The sequence below is a fragment of the Patagioenas fasciata genome, chromosome 30 (assembly GCF_037038585.1).
Source record: "Patagioenas fasciata isolate bPatFas1 chromosome 30, bPatFas1.hap1, whole genome shotgun sequence".
Lineage (NCBI taxonomy): Eukaryota > Metazoa > Chordata > Aves > Columbiformes > Columbidae > Patagioenas > Patagioenas fasciata.
This window is the reverse complement of record NC_092549.1, coordinates 157,586-176,023: the sequence shown is the minus strand read 5'-3', so window position 1 is coordinate 176,023 and position 18,438 is coordinate 157,586. Positions and strand designations below refer to the sequence as shown.

Genomic DNA, 18,438 nt, shown 5'->3' with positions numbered 1-18,438 from the left:
ATCATACATAGATACACTCTCAGCCTTCCCAATGTAGTTTCAAAGTCTGATGATTCCTAAAGGAGGATTAAATACACAATGACATTATCCTCGTGAACTGGGTGCTGAACTTGTGCAGATTCAGGTGCGCTCGGGCTCTGGCAGCAGGATCGCAGCAAGTGCTGGGGTTGTGTCCGAACCCTCCAGACTGGACAGGGTCTGGGAAGGGGCAGCTGGGGATTTGTGACCAGAAGCTTCTACATGTAAGAAAAAGTTTCTACGGTTTACTTACGGTTTGAAAAGAGATAAGCTTATGGCCTCAAGATACGCTTAATGGCCTCAAGTTGTGCCAGGGGAGGTTCAGATTGGATATTGTAAAAAAATTCTTCCCAGAAAGGGCTGTGGGGCATGGGAACAGGCTGCCCAGGGCAGTGCTGGAGTCACCATCCCTGGAGGGGTTTAAAAGACATTTAGACGAGGTTCTTAGGGACATGGATTAGTGCCAGAGCTAGGGTATGGCTGGACTTGATCCTGAGGGTTTCTTCCACCCAAAATGATTCTGTGATCTGGGGGGATGCTGAGTGCCCTGTGCTTCTCAGAGTCACTTAGCACCTCCCAGGGTTTGGCCCTGCTTGTATGTGTGTGAGAAGCTGCGTCCACTTGCAGCACAGCTCGTGAGAGGGAGGGTTGTAGTTCTTTGTGAGTCAGTGAGTCAGAATTAGATGGACAAATCCACCTCCACCCTTCCTTCTCTGAAAGCATCAGAGCATTGGGCATCTCACGCAGAATCCCAGAATGTCAGGGTTGGAAGGGACCTGGAAAGCTCATCCAGTCCAATCCCCCCCATGGAGCAGGAACACCCAGCTGAGGTTCCACAGGAAGGTGTCCAGGGGGTTTGAATGTCTGCAGAGAAGGAGACTCCACAGCCTCCCTGGGCAGCCTGGGCCAGGCTCTGCCACCCTCACCAGGAAGAAGTTTCTTCTCAAATTTAAGTGAAACCTCCTGTGTTCCAGTTTGAACCCATTCCCCCTTGTCCTATCACTGGTTGTCACCGAGGAGAGCCTGGCTCCATTCTCCTGACACTGCCCCTTTATATATCTGTAAACATGAATGAGTCCCCCCTCAGTCTCCTCTTGTCCAGCTCCAGAGCCCCAGCTCCCTCAGCCTTTCCTCACACGGGAGATGCTCCACTCCCTTCAGCATCTTGGTGGCTGCGCTGGACTCTCTGCAGCAGTTCCCTGTCCTTCTGGAACTGAGGGGCCACAACTGGTCACAATATTCCAGATGTGGTCTCCCCAGGGCAGAGCAGAGGGGCAGGAGAACCTCTCTGACCTACTGACCACCCCCTTCTAACCCACCCCAGGTACCATTGGCCTTCCTGGCCACAAGGGCCCAGTGCTGGCTCATGGTCACCCTGCTGTCCCCAGGACCCCCAGGTCCCTTTCCCTCATTTCTCATCTCCCCTATGGGAGTTTTTCTACCTCTCTGCTGTAATTGAGAGAGGCAGCTCCTGTCTGGGACTGCTTTGGGAGCTTCCCCTTTCTGTGGGGACGTCAATCCTAGGAGAATCTCACCTTCATTGGCGTGGGGCGCGCAGTGATGCAGTTGTGTGTTACGCAGTGGTCTGGAAGAAGTGCTGGTGACCTGCTCAGCTCCCAGCAGGCAGATGCTGATGTTGAGAGCCCACAGCATCTCCCTGTTGGCTTTGCAGACTCAGATGGAGGTGAACAGGAAAGAACTGAATTATTCTTTTCCTTCTGGAAGAGTGCTTTTGGTGAACATGGTTGTTCTATAGGAGGTCTGGGCTGTTTATCATAGGTCTTAGGCAGAAATAAAGATCTTTCTTCTCCATGAAAGAGAATTTAGGATATTTCACTAGCACAAAATCAGTTTCTAGTAGTGGAAAAACAGGAAAGTTCATAGTGAAGAAAACTCCACGTTGTGCTGAGAATAGGATGAGGTGGAGAAATGGCTACAGACTTCTCATCACTACATGTAGGGAAATTTGGGGTAGGAGTCATGAGGTGTTTCAATGTTTTCTATGCTTTTGCTCTGTATGGAAGATTTCCCAATGGAGAAACATGATTTATTAAGGCATGTCTGTTTTCTAAATTACGTAGAAATAGGTGGAAGTATTACAAGAGACAGCAAGAGGCTTTTGTTGGCAGTATGTTGGCCACATTTGAGAAGATGTGGTGCTACCTAAATATCCGAGATATTTTGTTAACATGATTTTGCTTGTGACATGTATAGTGATCTTCATTCCGCTCGTCCTATCTCGGTTGCTTTATTTATACAACCCGTTTTGCAGGTGCAACGTCATCTTTCCAAACTCTTTGACAGCTTGGCCAGGATGAAATTCCAGCTGGACTCTGAGCAAAAGCCAACCAAGGTTGGCCTGGGAATGTACAGTAGAGAGGAGGAGTACGTCAGCTTCAGCGAGCCCTGTGACTGCAGTGGGCAGGTGAGAGGGAAGTCCTTGTCTATCAAAACTGTCCGGTGGAGTCTGCTCCCCTGCCCCTCGTGTGAGATCCCTTGCCAAGACGTCATAGAGCTTCACTGCTCTCCCCTGGTGCATGAGAAAAGCTGGAAGAGGTGGTGATTTAGTACCTCCTTACACCACAACCTTTCGTGTCACTCTGGATAGGTCCTCACTAAGGGGGGACGTGGATGTCGCAGTCCACTGTGAGAGAAAGAGCTGTGCCATTTTTCTGACTAGGTTTTTAATTTGATTTTTTCTAAGACCTTTTGAAGGTTAGTCTTAAAGCTTGCTACAAATATCCTCGGTGAGGGAGGGGATGCAGACTGAAAAGAGACTAAGCTATTCCATAGTACCTCTGCACGGGTGTGTTTGGCAGGAGAAGGCCTTTTACCTGTTTCTCAAGTCTTCATTATTTCATACCACGAGTGAAAGTATGAAATGTAAGAATCAAGCTACTGCTCAGCTTATCTATCCTGGTAGTTTCACCTTTCTGCATGGTCTATTACAGGAAGCTAAAGTACGTAATACCGGCTACTGAGCTCCCCAGCAATGGAGCTTGCTGCGTTCAGTCTGTCTTCTTGTTGAGGGCTTTGCCTGTGAAATATGAAACTCAGCAGGAATTGTGTTCCCAAGTTTGGCAGCATCTTTCTTCTGCTGCTGGCAGACTGCCCACATCCCACCAGGGATTCTGTCATGGCCTGGAGGTGGAACACACCTGACCAAATTATTCATTGACGGAGTTCATTTTGGTTCCTCCTGTAGCTAGAGTTCAAGAAAAAAATCTGTCTTCTGTTCTTGGTGTCTGGAAGTAGATGCTAATCCTACAGTACCAGAATTAGCCAAATCTACCCAGTCTGAAGGAGGCTGTGAGGTTTGGTTAACTCATAGAATGTCCTGAGCTGGAAGGGACCCACCAGGATCATGGAGTCCAAGTCCTGTCCCTGCAGTGACAACTCCACAGGTCACCCCGTGTGTCTGAGGACGTTGCCCAGTCTCTCCTTGAACACTGTCAGGTTGGGGCTGTGACCCCTCCCTGGGAGCCTGTTCAGTGTCCAGCACCTCTGGGTGAAGAACCTTTCCCTCATGTCCAGTCTAAAGAGAACTGAGATGCTTGCCTCATTTCCTATCTTCACTAATTACCAAAGGCACTTAAGAAGAGCAAATGTGTTACTGGGATTTAATCTCTTTTCCAGGTTGAAGTCTGGCTCAGTCATGTACTAGACAGCATGAGGGCTACTGTGAGAGATGAGATGACAGAAGCCGTCATGGCTTATGAGGAAAAACCAAGGGAACAATGGCTCTTTGACTATCCTGCCCAGGTATCTGCCACTGCTTCTTATCACCACTCAGGCTGGCTCGTGGAAAGGTAGCTCTTGGGTTCCCCATCAGTCCTGCCCTTCCCTTCTTTCAGCAGCTGTGGACAGGCATGTTTCTGGCCTCCACCTTGCTATCCAGGAGAGAGGGAGGATGAGTTGTCCTTTATCCTGGCGGTCTCCTGATGGAGTTTTCAGGCTGAGCTCCATGCTCTGGTTGGGGCTCTTGGTTGGGTGACAGAGCCCAGGGGCTTGGGCAGTGCAGTCTGTACAGCCAGAGCAGTGAGAGGTGCAGCAGGAAGGCAAAGTGGTGAGGCCTGACAAGAGTGAAGAGCCCCTCAGATGCACCTCTGACAACCTCGTGGTCTCCAACTCTTCCTCCTCTGCTGTGTCAGGCATGTGAAAGGTGCTGATTTACTTATAACTAGCTGCTAAATGTGCCTATCACTGATATGGTGTTTTAAATGAATGTCATGGAGCAGATCCTTGTTGTACTGTCTGCTGTGACTACTGTATGAAAAAATACTTAATTTCATGTCACGGATGTTTCATCCTTGATCTCCCTGTGGATCCGACACTCTTGAACATAAGGAAGCTTTGGTATTTTCCCTGATACTGAACCAGCCTATTTCCCTAGGTGGCGCTTTGCTGCACCCAGATCTGGTGGACAACCGAGGTTGGGATTGCCTTTGCCAGGGTGGAGGAAGGCTACGAGAATGCGATGAAGGAATAGCACAAGAAGCAAGTGACCCAGCTGAACACCCTCGTTACCATGCTGATCGGGCAGCTCTCCAAGGGCGACAGACAGAAAATCATGACCATTTGCACCATCGACGTGCATGCTCGGGATGTGGTGGCAAAGATGATAGCACAGAAGGTTGGTGTTGGCAGTTCAGCACAGTTCTGTGGGTGCTGGAGAGGGGGCTTCAGGGGGCCCAACCACTGGCCATTCAGATCACTGCCGGTCTCAGTGGGAGACGTATGACTAAATTTATTTCTACAATGTTTGTAGTAAGTGTGCAGAAAGCCCCTGTAAGCCTGCAGAGCTGTGCTGTGTCATGGCCCTGCAACACCAACTTGTAGTTGCTGCAGATTCACACCAGGAGTGAGAGCGCGGCACTGCGTCCTGGTGCCAAGACATGTGCTGGTGGATGATGGTGGTGTGTTGGGAGGCTGCTGGACTCAGTCTCAGTTTTGACTTTAGAAAGTAAGAAAAAGCATTCAAGCTTTGTTCTTTGTAGCGTCCTTTGTCTGGTGTGGGGCCACAGGGACTTATGTGGGACTCCCTTCTCCTGCAACACCTCTCCCACACTACTCCCCTGTCCCTGACACCATGCCAAGTGTTTAGCCTTGCAGGTGGGTGGGAAGATGCCCTGAATGTATTGGGTTGTGGCTCTTCCGTCATCTGTGTCATCTCAGAGGCAGCCAGGCTGCTCACAGGGTTTCTGTCTTCAAGGCTCAGCTGGGCTCAGTGGTGCCTCGGTCCAGCCTGGGGTGAAGTGATGCATCTGGACCTGCCTGCTGGTTGTGCAGAGAGCGCTGGCCATGCCTGTCTTTGTCCACCTGTCCCCAGTCTGTTTCCTTGGTGCTGTCTGCAACCTCTTCCTTGTCTAGATGGCCTCTGCTCCTTCTCTCACTCTGGTTGCGTTATGAGACCTTCTTCATGACTTGCTGCTTCTTAAATCTATTCAGGAGTCTTTTTGTAAGGCTCTTTCTCTTGGCCATTAATTTTTTCCTCTCCCACCAATGTGGTCACTAATTTGGTTCCTCCCCTTTACTGATGGGAGATGGGGAGGTGACATTTCTCACCGCATTGCAAGGAGGCGGCCTTCCTCACCACACCTGCCTTGCAGTGAGGACCAGTCATCCCCCATGAAAATTTTATAGCAGTCGCTATTTTGGCCCCCGAGCTGCATGTGTCTGGCATCCCCGGCCTTCCTGTGATGGTGTTTGTGGGTGTGTTGCAGGTGGACAAAGCCCAGGCCTTCATTTGGCTGTCACAGCTCCGGCACAGATGGTCAGATGAGGAACGGCACTGCTTTGCCAACATCTGTGACGCCCAGTTCCTGTACTCCTATGAATACCTTGGCAATACCCCTCGGCTTGTGATCACTCCGCTGACCGACAGGTAAGTCCCTGGGACACAATGTCATAGCTGGGCTTTGCCACACAGGTAGAGAGAGAGATGCCAACCAAAGATGGATTTAGTTCAGACACCTGTATCCCTCTTGTTCTGTCTCCATGTCCCAGCACTCCAGTGGTCGAGCTCTAACTCTTATCTGGTTTTTGGTGGTACCCTCTGGGGAATTTGTACATCAGATCCCTGGGTGGGATTCAGCTCACACATTAAAACACTTGTGGGTGTCTTCCTGTGCACAAGATGTCCACAGTCCATAAAGCTGGTGAGTCTAGAGAGCTTTCATCCCATCTTGAAGCAGACATCTACCTGGTTGCCTCAGTGGGGACACCTAGGGTTACTTGAGATACTCTGTGTTGTCCCACCTGGCTTCCAGCTGCCAATCCAGAAGTGTAAAAGTCTCCTATGGACCCCTTGTCATATCTCTCCACCCTATGTGACATTTCAGCAACCAAGAGCATCTCAGGTGGCTCTAGTCACCTGTGTTAGTCAGCTGCGTCAAGCCCCCAGGTATCATCAGGTTTTGTTGGCTATATTGACTACACCTCTGTGGCTTATACAGGTAGTATAGATACTCACATGTGGACACCACCCCAGTGTCCATCATCAACATGATGGAGAAACTTTGGGACTTGCTGCAGCTTTGAGTTGGGTTCACTCGTAGGCCACCTGAGCAGGTTTCTGTCAGTGACAGGTCTTCCAGAAAAGCTGTCCTTTTCTCATACTGCCTGAGATGTGCCCAATATCCATGAGTTGTATGAGGATCCAGAGAGAACACAAGCTGGACATGAAGAGGTTTGGGCAGACCTTGGTGGAAGATGAGTATCTCTTGGAGAAAACAGAGCTGAGCAGAGGTGGTAATTAATGCCAAGAAGGCTTTCAGCTCAGACATGACCCCTGCTCACGTACAGCTTTTCAGAGGAGAGGCTCTGCTGAGTGCAATGCTCTAGTGCTATTGCCCTGCAGCCCACAGTTGACCTATTGGACATATTTCCTTTTTTCATTCATCATTCACTGTGAAAGATGTTACATCACCCTGACCCAGTCACTGCACCTGACCATGAGCGGAGCACCTGCAGGCCCTGCGGGCACTGGCAAGACGGAGACTACGAAAGATTTGGGGCGAGCCCTGGGCATCATGGTGTACGTGTTTAACTGCTCCGAGCAGATGGACTACAAGGTATGGCTCCCACCTCGGCTGCAGTGCGGTCACATGGGGCTGGGGATGCTCAGGGCCCGAGCAAACCTGAAGGATGAGAGTAATCCAATGGTACCTGGGGTGCATTAGGAGAGGTATGACCAGCAGGTCAAGGGAAGTTGTTCCTTCCGCTCTGCTCTGCCCTGGTGATGCCACATCTGGAGTTGTGTCCAGTTCTGGGCTCCCCAGTTTAAGAAGGAATAACTGCACAGAGTCCAGCAGTGGGCGACAAAGATGCTGAGGGGTCTGGAGCTTCTTTCTTGTGAGGAGAGACTGAGAGAGCTGGAGCTGTTGAGCTGGAGAAGAGAAGCTGAGAGGGATCTGATCAATGGGATCAATATCTCAGGGTGGGTGTCAGAGGATGGACCAGACTCTGTTCAGTGGTGCCCAACGCCAGGGTGAGGGACAACGGGCACAGACTGAAACACAGGAGGCTCCATCTGAACATGAGCAGAAACTTGTTTGCTGGGAGGTGCCAGAGCCTGGCCCAGGCTGCCCAGAGCAGGTGTGGAGTCTCCTTCTCTGAGACATTGAAACCCGCCTGGACCCACCTGTGTGATCTGCTCTGTGACCCTGCGTGAGCAGGGCTTGGACTGGGGGATCTGCAGAGGTCCCTTCAGCCCCACCAGGCTGGGATTCTGTGATCACCTCTCTCCAAATCCCTGCTACACTCCTTTAAGCTGAATGCCTTTTCCTTCTCCTCCCGTTCCTTCTCTAAGATTTGCACAAGGTTCTTCAGGAGGCAGAGACCCGAACTATCTTCTCTGCCTCATTATGCATTTCCCTTCCTTTCTGGAGTTAGATTTCATGTGTAATTCTTAAAAAATGTTGGTCTGTTCAGTTGAGACCAAGGCTGTGCTGATAGTTGGGCCCTGGTCGTTTCTTCTCGGCGTGCTCGCGACCTGGCAGCCCCTGGCACGGGGAGGGACCTGTCCTGGTTTTCTCAGGATCCTCTCCCAGAATAAACCCAAAACATAGTGAACCTTCAGCCGCTACAGAGCACTGAATCATTAGGCTGAGTCTTGCTCTCTGCCAGTCTGGCACGGTACAGTGATTTTGGTAGCCTCGGATCATATTTCATTTAGCTTATGGGCTCTCCCAGGAAACGGGACCATCAGTAATTCAGCACAAGTGACCTTTAAATGAAACTGGTGCACAGATATATCGAGAAAGTGCAATTAGCAGATAAAGTGGCAAGCTGCGCAGAGCTATAAATATTATAATTGAGTTGTGCCTGCTGTTTCCATGCACTTTTCTAAATACCCACAATAGACTGTAAATTGCTATAAATAAACAGGCTGGGAAATAAAATCAATTTTTTGCTGGAGTTGATTCCATTTATGATTTCACTCTTGTAATCTTTGTTTTTGTTTTGTTTTTCCAGTCTTGTGGGAATATTTACAAAGGCCTTTCCCAGACGGGAGCCTGGGGCTGTTTTGATGAATTTAACAGGATCTCAGTTGAGGTCCTTTCTGTGGTTGCTGTACAGGTGAGTGGAGAAACACTCATAAATAAATACAAACAGAGCAGAGCCGTTCTGCAGTCTTTGGAGCAAGGGTAAAAATGGCAATTGCATATTGCCGGTTTCAGTTCTGTGTATAGGCAGGTGTGGGATTAGATCTCAAGATTAATCCCATGAATATCACAGCACTGCCAAGATGTCGCAGTTACGTGCTGCAAAGATATTTGTCACTTTTCTTGCCCCAGTTACAGCATTTGTGCCAAGACAATTCTTTGTAGCATCTTTTCCCAGACCACTACGCACCATGGCTCTGTACCTGTTCCTCCTCAGGAAAGCACTCGTGTCGTTAATCTGCTGTGAGATAATTGCAGCACATCGTTTCAAGACAGAGAAGCTGCCTTGACTTGCGGCTGCTCAGTCTGCAATGTAGGGAATAATTTTCACGGAGGGGAAGAGGGGTGTTTGGGGCAGATCCGCTGGACTTCTGGGGGTTCCTTATCACCCCTGGTCAGGCACAGGTTGTGTGTCATACTCAGGAAATGGGAATACATTCAGGATTAATTTTCTTAACCTGTCTCCAAAACTGTATGGCTGTGGATTTAGTTCTGGTGTCTGTAACGACAGCTCTGCCAAGTGGCTTTGGAAGGTATTCCTGGCCAACTGGCACCATTCCTTGGAGGAATGTGTGCAGCCCCGTGGTGCTCCCAAAAGCCAGTGTCAGCTGGTGACACTCGGGAGCTGGAATCTGGGGCAGATCTGCGGCCCTTGCTGACGCGCTTGCCCAGGGTACCCTGACACCGTGGGATTAAACCTGGGACAGAGCTATTGGAGCGGTGCCCAGCTGGGCATGGGTGTTTCCCCTGGCGAATGGTTTCTCATCTCCTCTGTAGTTCAGCTGCTCAGTGCATTGTGTTGGTGAGTCTCGTGTGAAGCGCAGCAGCATCCCTGGAGAAGGGCTGGAAGGGAGACTGGCCTCCCCATCGTGCCAGAAAGTCCTGTGCTCTCGTGCTTATATATATAATCTGTCACTTCGCGTCCTCCTTCCCCTCCTCTTACCAGCCCATGAGGAAACCTGGCATTATTTTATACAGGGGAAGCCTTGGGGGGCTTCAGTGCAGAAAACTGAGGTGCCAAAGTGCCCAAGTTCTTCAGGATCCAACTGTCAGCTGAGTGCGTGTTTTAGGATCCTAATATCTGATTGAGGTGCTGAATTGTTCCTGGACTCCCTTTTGGGCTCAGTGTTATAGAAAGATATAAAGCTCAGAAGTTTCTACACTTCTGTAAATGTTTCGGTCAAAGACATTGTTCTTAACCCCTCCATGAACTCCTCATTCTTCTCATCTGTTTCACTCATAATTGGTACCTTATGTGGCATCCCAGAGAAGCCCCAGGCAGGTACAAGAGTTTATGTATCATTCCCTCTCAATTTCTCTTCCGTCAGGTCCTAGTTTAAAGTTGTCATTGAAAAAAAGTCTTTGAGGATCTTGAAATAAAAAGGGAAGCTGAACAAAAGAAGCCCAGGAATGACTCAACTGCTAATGGTTCCCTCGCTCCTGGCTGGAGCGTGGCAGCTGAAGGAAGCGGCACGGCCGTCATTCCATCATGGTGTCTCCTGGCTGCTATTAGGAGTGTTACCATGGCGATGTTTAATTGGCTGTCTTACTCATGCAGCTGATGTCGATATGGTTCCTTACAGGGAAAAATTCCATTAATTGCTTTACTTTGAGATGGCAAACAGTAGTGAGGTTAGAGCGGTGAATAGAGAGAGATTTGCCCCTCGCTGAGGTGCTGTTTGCAGAGAGGTGAACTCTTCGGAAGGAGAGGAATGAGCAGAACAAAGCTGCAATCAGGCAAATATAAAAAACAATATAATATTAGTGAGTGAAGGTGTTAGGAGAGGTTTTACAGCTTCTGCCTTCTGGTTTTGGTTTTAAATCAAACATCTGATGTCCCAAAATCTTTAAAAGTGATATCAAGTGGTCAGTTTACAACTGAGCTGAGGCCAAGCTTATTGGGAGGTGCTACCCCTTCTCTGGGCCTGGTCAGGGAACGGAGCAGGCACAGGAGGGTTTTGGGATGTCCTGAAGAGCAACGCTGTGTGGGGAGAGGTGAGATGGGTAAAGGGAATAATGGGCCCATATTGTGATAGACTTTGGGGAGTGCGTTTGGGTGTTGGCTGTGTTGTGGATACCTGTACTGCCCTGTGTCTCTCTCACACATCAGACCTCTGCTGGGCTGGCTGGTTCAGAGATGGTGGAGCCTTTGGTGGTGTTTTTGCTGTGAGATGTGCTGAGCAGTGTCCCACAGGTGATGTCAAAAGCCAAGGTGAATGCAGGCAGTGCTGGGGACATTTCCCGCTCCTGAGTTGCTCTTCCTGACCCACGTTCATCATTGTCTCATGGAGCAAAGGTGTGAAGTCTTGCAACTCCTTTGCATTTTGACTTTCCACTCTCTTCAGCTCTTTTTTCTGCTTTGCCAGAGTTTGACTGAGATGGGAAATTGATATTGCCATGCTGATGTACTCCAAACAGTGTATAAAGCTTTATGCTGCCGGTAAAAAATAAAACAGTGATTAGCCCCATTTGTCACGAGGCCAAGAGTAACGAAGGAAGCACCGTTGTCTGATGTGTTTTTCATAAGTGAACGCTGATACTATAGTACTGTCTTGATTTCTAGGTGAAGAGCGTGCAGGATGCAATACGGGAGAAGAAGAAATCCTTCAATTTTCTTGGAGAAGACATCAACTTAGTACCATCAGTAGGCATTTTCATCACCATGAACCCTGGTTACGCAGGGCGAACAGAGCTACCTGAGAATTTAAAAGCTCTCTTCAGGTGAGTCCAGGTCAGGGTTTGTGACCTGGCAGAAACTGTCTTTTGGAACATCCAGGCTCGACCTCATGTCCTTGGGGAATTCACTTGCACAGGGCATTCACAGGTAGTTTAAGCCTTGCACAACAGGCCTGGGTCTGGGCACGCACAGGCAGGGCAAAGGAGCTCTGTCCCTTGTCGTGGGGAAGGCAGAGGGTGACCTGGCTCGTAAAAGAAGGCCTAGAAGATGAAGCTGCAAATGCGCTGCCTGTAAGACCTGTAGTCAAGAAATACTTGTTCTGCAATGCCTCCTCACCTGTCATTTTAGGCCGTGTGCGATGGTTGTGTCAGACTTTGAGCTGATCTGTGAAATTATGTTGGTGGCTGAGGGATTCATCGAGGCCCGGGTGTTAGCCAGGAAGTTCATTACTCTCTACCAACTCTGCAAAGAGCTCCTGTCCAAGCAGGTGAGCCTGGTTCTGTGGCTGAGTGGTATGATGAATCTCCAAAATCAGCAGAAACATGGCACTGTGCTGCTCAGCTCCATGGCTAACGTTTCACAGCTTTTATTTAATGGCTGCATTTGCACTGGCTGCTGGGGGAGGAGAGGGTTGGTGATCATCGGAGCAATAAAATTTTCAGACTGCTTTACTGGAGCATCTGCAGGGACAAAAGCATTTGACCAGCTGCATTAATGGGAGACCTTTCAGTGAGTTTAAATGACACCATGTCTGGGGTAGTATTCAGTGACCTTTTGCTTTCCAGTCTCTTCCTGTTGATTCTCCTGCCTGCAAAGGGTTTATGGTGTCCCTCTCTGAGTTCAGCCTTAGGCTGGTTCCAGGTCTTGTTAGAGTTACTGTCAGTGCAAAGCAAATCAGATTTTTCCTTGTCATTATTTGTGTAGATCGAAGCTGGGTCCAGAGGAGACCTGAATCAGGATTCCTGATGATACAAACCTGATCTTGGCTGTGCCAGCATGAGGCTGGGTGGGATATGCTCTGTCGCAGAAACTTGGTGCTGTGCCTTGAGGGGCCTGGTGGAAGCCATGGCCTCCCACACAGAGCAGTCAGCTGTCGAGCTGTGCTCTGGAGGGTGTTAACAGGACAGAAATATGAACAGTTGTTTGTTGGCTTGAGAGTTCTTCTCATGCCGTTTTGTGGTACTTTTTCAGCAATGTCTTTACTGACCCCTTATTCCTGGACCTCCTCTGAGACCAAACAGGCTTGTCATCTTGTGATGGGCAGGGTGGAGAAACTTGGGTCTTTGGGGCCTCATAATGGACTCACAAGCCTTTCACCTTGGTGGCTCCTGCAGATGCAGGGGGCTGGCTGGCCTTGCTATAGGTGCTTTATGATTTAGGTGAAACAAATTGCTTTGGTCTCTGGAGTGCAAATCCTGCTGCTGTCTTACTGCCAACTGTGAGCCCATGTGATGGTCTGAACAGCTGAATTATTTGACTCTTTAATACTGTCCCTGACGGGAATCTCACCTACTGAGATGGAAACCAGGTCACTCAGGCTGGAGAAGGTCTCTGGCCACAATGCAAATAACAGATTTAGATGTATTTTCATTGCTTACTAGTCTGGCAGTTTGGGAATGGTGGTTCTTCACCCTACATGGTGCTGTCTAAGCATAAACTCATGCCTCTTTTTTTTTCTTCCTCTGGTGTAGGATCACTACGACTGGGGCTTGCGTGCCATTAAGTCAGTGCTAGTTGTTGCTGGCTCCCTCAAGCGAGATGACCCAGAGCGACCCGAAGACCAGGTTCTGATGCGCTCTCTTCGTGACTTCAACATCCCCAAGATTGTGACGGATGATGTGCCGGTGTTTATGGGGCTGATTGGGGATCTGTTCCCTGCACTGGATGTGCCTCGGAAGCGTGACCTGAATTTTGAGTCGTTTGTGAGGCAGGCTGTGCTGGACCTCCGGCTGCAGGCTGAGGACAACTTTGTGCTCAAAGTAAGACCAAGAGATCTTCTGCTACACCCACGTCGCCATCAAATCATTTGGGTTTTCTCAAACAGCTTTGCTTCTACAAAGAGAGCTCTGCACAGCATTGTCCTTGCAGGCAGATCTCGCTGGAGGGCAGTCAGCTGTGCTGGGTCTGAGGCAGTTGCACCTGCTCCTGAAGTCAGCACTGGATCAGTCTCTGGGCTTCCAAAGGGGCCAACTTTTGTAGGCTCATGAAAGTGTAGCCCCTGGAGAGCAGGGCCTCATCAGGTGGTGGTTGTCAAGTATAAACAGCGCTGAAAGTTTATCTGCAGGCTGAGGATTTCACCCATTGTGATTAGAGTGGCTGGACCAAACTCAATTGTCAAATCTGCTTGTGTCTCAGGGTCACGTCTTTCTAAAGAGGTGGCCCAGTGGGACCTATTTTATAGACCTGAACTTCAGTTTGGCATCTTTGTCTAAAATTTGGGAGTGTTTTTCTCAGGTGGTGCAGCTGGAGGAGTTGCTGACGGTCCGGCACTCTGTCTTCGTGGTGGGTAACGCGGGCACGGGCAAGTCTCAGGTGATGAGATCCCTGAACAGGACTTACCAGATAATGAAGCGACGTCCTGTCTGGACAGACCTCAACCCCAAGGCAGTCACCAATGATGAGCTCTTTGGCATCATTAACCCAGCAACAAGAGAATGGAAAGACGGTAAATGTCATTTCATGTCTGAAATATGTAGATAAAGACGGGTATTTTTAATGAATTTCCCGAGCAGCAGCAGGGTGACTGGTTCTTCATGTGCAGGTCTGAGAGCCCAGGTGCTTGTCTGCTGCCTACAGCCACATGACAGTTTGTTGTTGAAAGGATACACAGGATGTTTTAGCTCTTTGATCTTCAAATGGGAAATATAGCATAAGCCTACTTGATCCTATTGCCCTAAGAATAATTTTAATGCCCATTAATACCAACACTTACCAGTTCCTAAGTGGGGCAGGCAGTTTTTGGGAGTTGGCTGGACCAGTGATGGAAGAGATGTCCCTCCTGCACTGTGGTGTGCACTGGGACCCCAAAAAATGTCCCATCCCCAGGTTTTCATTGCTGATAGCACGCACAGCAGCCTTAACGTCAGTTTTTCCACTCAGTATGGCTGCCCGATCTCTGCAGCACACCAGCGTTTGCCAAGCTGTTGATCCTGCTTACTCCTGAGGAACATTTCAAACTTGCTGGAAGATTACAGAAAATCTGGAGTGGAAATGTTGGGTTGTGACTGATACATAAAGGCAGCTTCGATTTACGTGTGCGGCGGGTTTGGGAGGTGTGGGGGAGGTGAGGGAAGACATTACCATGAATCATCCACAGCAGCAGATGAGCTGCCACCCACCTCCCCTGGCCCCGCCATGGACCCTTCCCGACCCCCTGCTTTGCTCCAATGCCAGGTTAATTTCTTTCTAATTGTAATTAGGGAGCCTAAATCAAAGTGGCAGAGGGACGTGCAGGGTACAGCCTGAACTGTGCAGACTGGCTGCAGCAGTGGCTGCAGATCGAGGGCAGCGGTGACACCGAACAGCAGGAGGGACATTTTACAGGTGACTGTCCAGTGGTTTCTGGCCTGCGATGGTTTAAATGAAATAGTGGCACTCCTCCCTGAGCTTTCAAGGCAGATATTTTCTGCAGTAACCATTCCTGAAAATGTTGTTTCATGTTGTCAAAGACCAGCAAGGCAATCTTCACCACAGCCTAGCAAGAGGTGACCTGTTCCCTTACAGATCAGCCCCTGCTTTTCCGCTCCCCAGTTTTATCCTGTCACATTATCAGAAGTTGAAAAGGTCCTACATGTTAGGTGGTAAAAGGTCCCATATGGGAATCCCAAAAGTGTTCTTTGCAGAACAAAACTCTTCTTTTAAACCCCAAGAGAGCCGTGTGCTGTGGATGCACAAGGTCAGGACAGAGGCGCTTTCCTCTCCCCGCTGCCGCGGTGTATCCGAGGGAAGCCCCGGTGCCCTGAGACAGCAACTGTTTCTGATGCTAATAATGTCGGAGTGGTTCCCAAGGCGTGTGTCCAACACGTAAGGAACTGGCTGGAGGCAGAGGCGCTGAAGCGTTATTTTTGTTGACCCAGTCTCGGGATCACACACCTGTTCCAGGTGAGCCGTTCTGCATTTGCTGAGCACAAGCTTTGTCTTCAGTCAGATGGTGCCACTAGCTGTTCCTGATCTGGATCACAAAGAAATAGCTTGTCCTGGAGAAAAAAAAGAAAAAAAAAAGAGTTCTTGTCACAATTCACTGGAAGAGAGGCTTTTTTTTAATGTTTGCCTGATGTTTTTTCATGAAGACCAGCATCTCCCGAGGTATTTTCACATGTAGAGGAGAGCAATAGTTTTGTGGAGTTTTCATTTGCTCTGCAGTGCTGCTGCTCTATTGCCAGCCTTCGTGGTCTTCTTAACATTCATTATTTACTCCCCTTGAGACTCTGTATCCTCTCTCTCCTTGATTTTACCAACATTTTGTTCTGTCATTCAATGTCATTCTGTGCTTGTTCTCCCCTCAGTCTCACTAAAGCCATGACCCAGCGTTTAATGCATCTTGATTGCCCTGATATACTTTGAGCCACAAAAAAATATTTATAAGGATTTCCTAGGCATATTCAGGTGGTTTTCTCTGCATTGTATAATTCATGCCGCCTTTTGCCTTTGAGTAGCTACTCTACGTTTTTCTTATCCCTTATGATTCTCGGTGGGAATGAAGCTCGTGCGTAGGTCTGCAATCATTTTCAGTAGTGATAACTGATAACCCTTTTTTCACTTTAAAGCAAACTAGAACCGTATTGTGATATAGTAATATTTACGTATAGGCACATAGAGTTGTGCATGTTTGAGAGGAAAGCATTAATTAGAGTAATTTTTACTGTGTTGCTGGAGAAAACCGTTAGAGCAGGTGTCAAGTTCAGTGTTCATCACCATCTTCCTGTCACCCTCCCAGGCCTGTTTTCATCAATCATGCGAGAGCTGGCCAACATCACGCATGACGGTCCCAAGTGGATGGTACTAGATGGAGATATTGATCCAATGTGGATTGAGTCTCTTAATACTGTGATGGATGATAATAAGGTAATGAATATAAGTTAAAGAAGGAGATATTCTTTGACTGCATGGCATGGTTCAGCCTAAAAATGCAGATGCTGAAATAACACCTCCTAGAATAATGCGGTTGTGTTTCTTCAGATACACCAAACAATATCACATATAGAAAATGGTGCATGAGGGGAAATAGCTCAAATCATGGTTTCATTGTAATTTCCCTTCCTGGAACTGGGCTCATGGATAATCACAGATGTCCTGATTGTAACTCCAGGCCCTTCAAAAATAGGGTGGGGTCATAATTCCACACCTTTTTCCGCCGCTCGAAGGGAGTGCTGTTCCTTTGAGTCATGGAAGACAGTTCTACTACCTGCTGGAAATCAGCTGCATTCCCTCAAGGAACTGTGCTGGCAGCAACCAAGCTTTTTAGTGCAAAGTGCTGAATGCTTTTCATTCCTGTTCCTGGGGAAGATGTCATTCTGTCTGTCTGTCTGCCCAATGCAGGTGCTGACCCTGGCGAGCAATGAGAGAATCCCTCTGAACCCAACGATGCGGTTGGTGTTTGAGATCAGCCACCTGCGCACAGCCACCCCAGCAACCGTGTCCCGAGCGGGTGAGTCCTGGCCTGAGCTCCGCACTGGGATTTGCCGTGAACCCAGGAGGATCTAGTGCCATTAACCAGTCTTCTGTTGGCCAACTTGACTCCTGTTGCAAGTACCCAACCTGAGATCACAGCGGCCGTGGGTGGACAGGGCAGGTTTCTGACAGACAAACTGAGGATCCTGACCCCAAATGCACATGTGGAGCTGTCATCATCCTGGAGATTTACCCAGAGCACTCTGACTGTTGGTGGGTGATCATGGCTTCAGCGTTGCTGAGTGCTCCTGTTGTGCAAAGCCCTTTGGATGGACTTTATGAGGAGAAGGACAGTATCTGTCTCAAAGAGTTCTTGATCTTCTGAAGAAGTGCATGAAGTATGGGAGAAGGGAATGGAGGTGTCCCCTAGTTTTACACATGGGGAAATGGGGCCCAGAGCAATGAAACTGCTCAGACAAGACAATGTTCTGAATTTAGGGCAAGGTCATGAAAAGCGCCGTGGTTTCAAGGGTGAAGTTTCTTCACTGTTCATGTTTCTACTCTGCAGTGGGGCAGGAAAAGGGGGCAGGTAATGGGACGTCCCGTCATATTTGATAGGGTTTTAGTTGTGTGAAAGTACCTGGTAAACTCTGCTGGAAGAAAGGAACAGTTTCTGCTATGTCTTTACTATATGTTCTCTCCTACCCTGGGCCTAAAGGGATCCTGTACATCAACCCGTCGGATCTGGGCTGGAATCCTCCAGTGAGCAGCTGGATCGACAGGCGAGAGATCCAGTCCGAAAGAGCCAACCTGACCGTTTTGTTTGATAAGTACCTGCCCATTTGCCTGGACACCCTCAGAACAAGGTACCATCTGATGAGTGATTGTGTCACCCGTGGTGAGGGCATGGGGACACCTGCCACTGTCCAGCCCAGCTGTGCTGCGCTGGGTTGTGCTGCACATGATCCTCCTTGCCCCTGGAAGCCCTGAGCATCATTGGCTTAAGCTCAGAGAACCAGCAGGGCGAGGTGGGCAAAGTGACGCTCCTGCCTGTATCGTGTTGGTCAGATCTGGTTTTCATCTGATTTTGATTTGATTTTTATTGTATTTCCTGTATCAACTCTCTATCTCTTGGAAAATAATTCCGGCAGATCCCAAAGAGAAAGCTTTTCAGCCTCCTGATGTGTCAGGCTAGACCTGAGCCCACTCCACAAGTTATTTTTCATTAAGAACTTGGGTATTTGGAAGGGTCCTAGTGCTTCTTGGCTTGATTTGGCTTTAAAGCAGTGTCCACAGGGAAGTCATGTGGTTCTTGCTTATCATCATGTGAAACCATTCTCTTTCTCATACTGTGGTGAGGACTGGCCAAAGTAGAGTCCCAGAAAACTTAAGGGAGCATCTCCCATCCTCTACTTGCTTCCTATAGTTGCACTTTCCTTTAAAAACAAAAGAAAAATCAGTGAGCAT

General features: G+C 48.8%; 1 pseudogene; it reads left to right on the top strand.

Annotated features, from left to right (window-relative positions):
- Positions 1 to 18,125, top strand: part of LOC136112661 (dynein axonemal heavy chain 9-like) — a 52,893-nt pseudogene extending 34,768 nt beyond the window's left edge.
- The last annotated feature ends 313 nt before the right edge of the window (positions 18,126 to 18,438 follow it).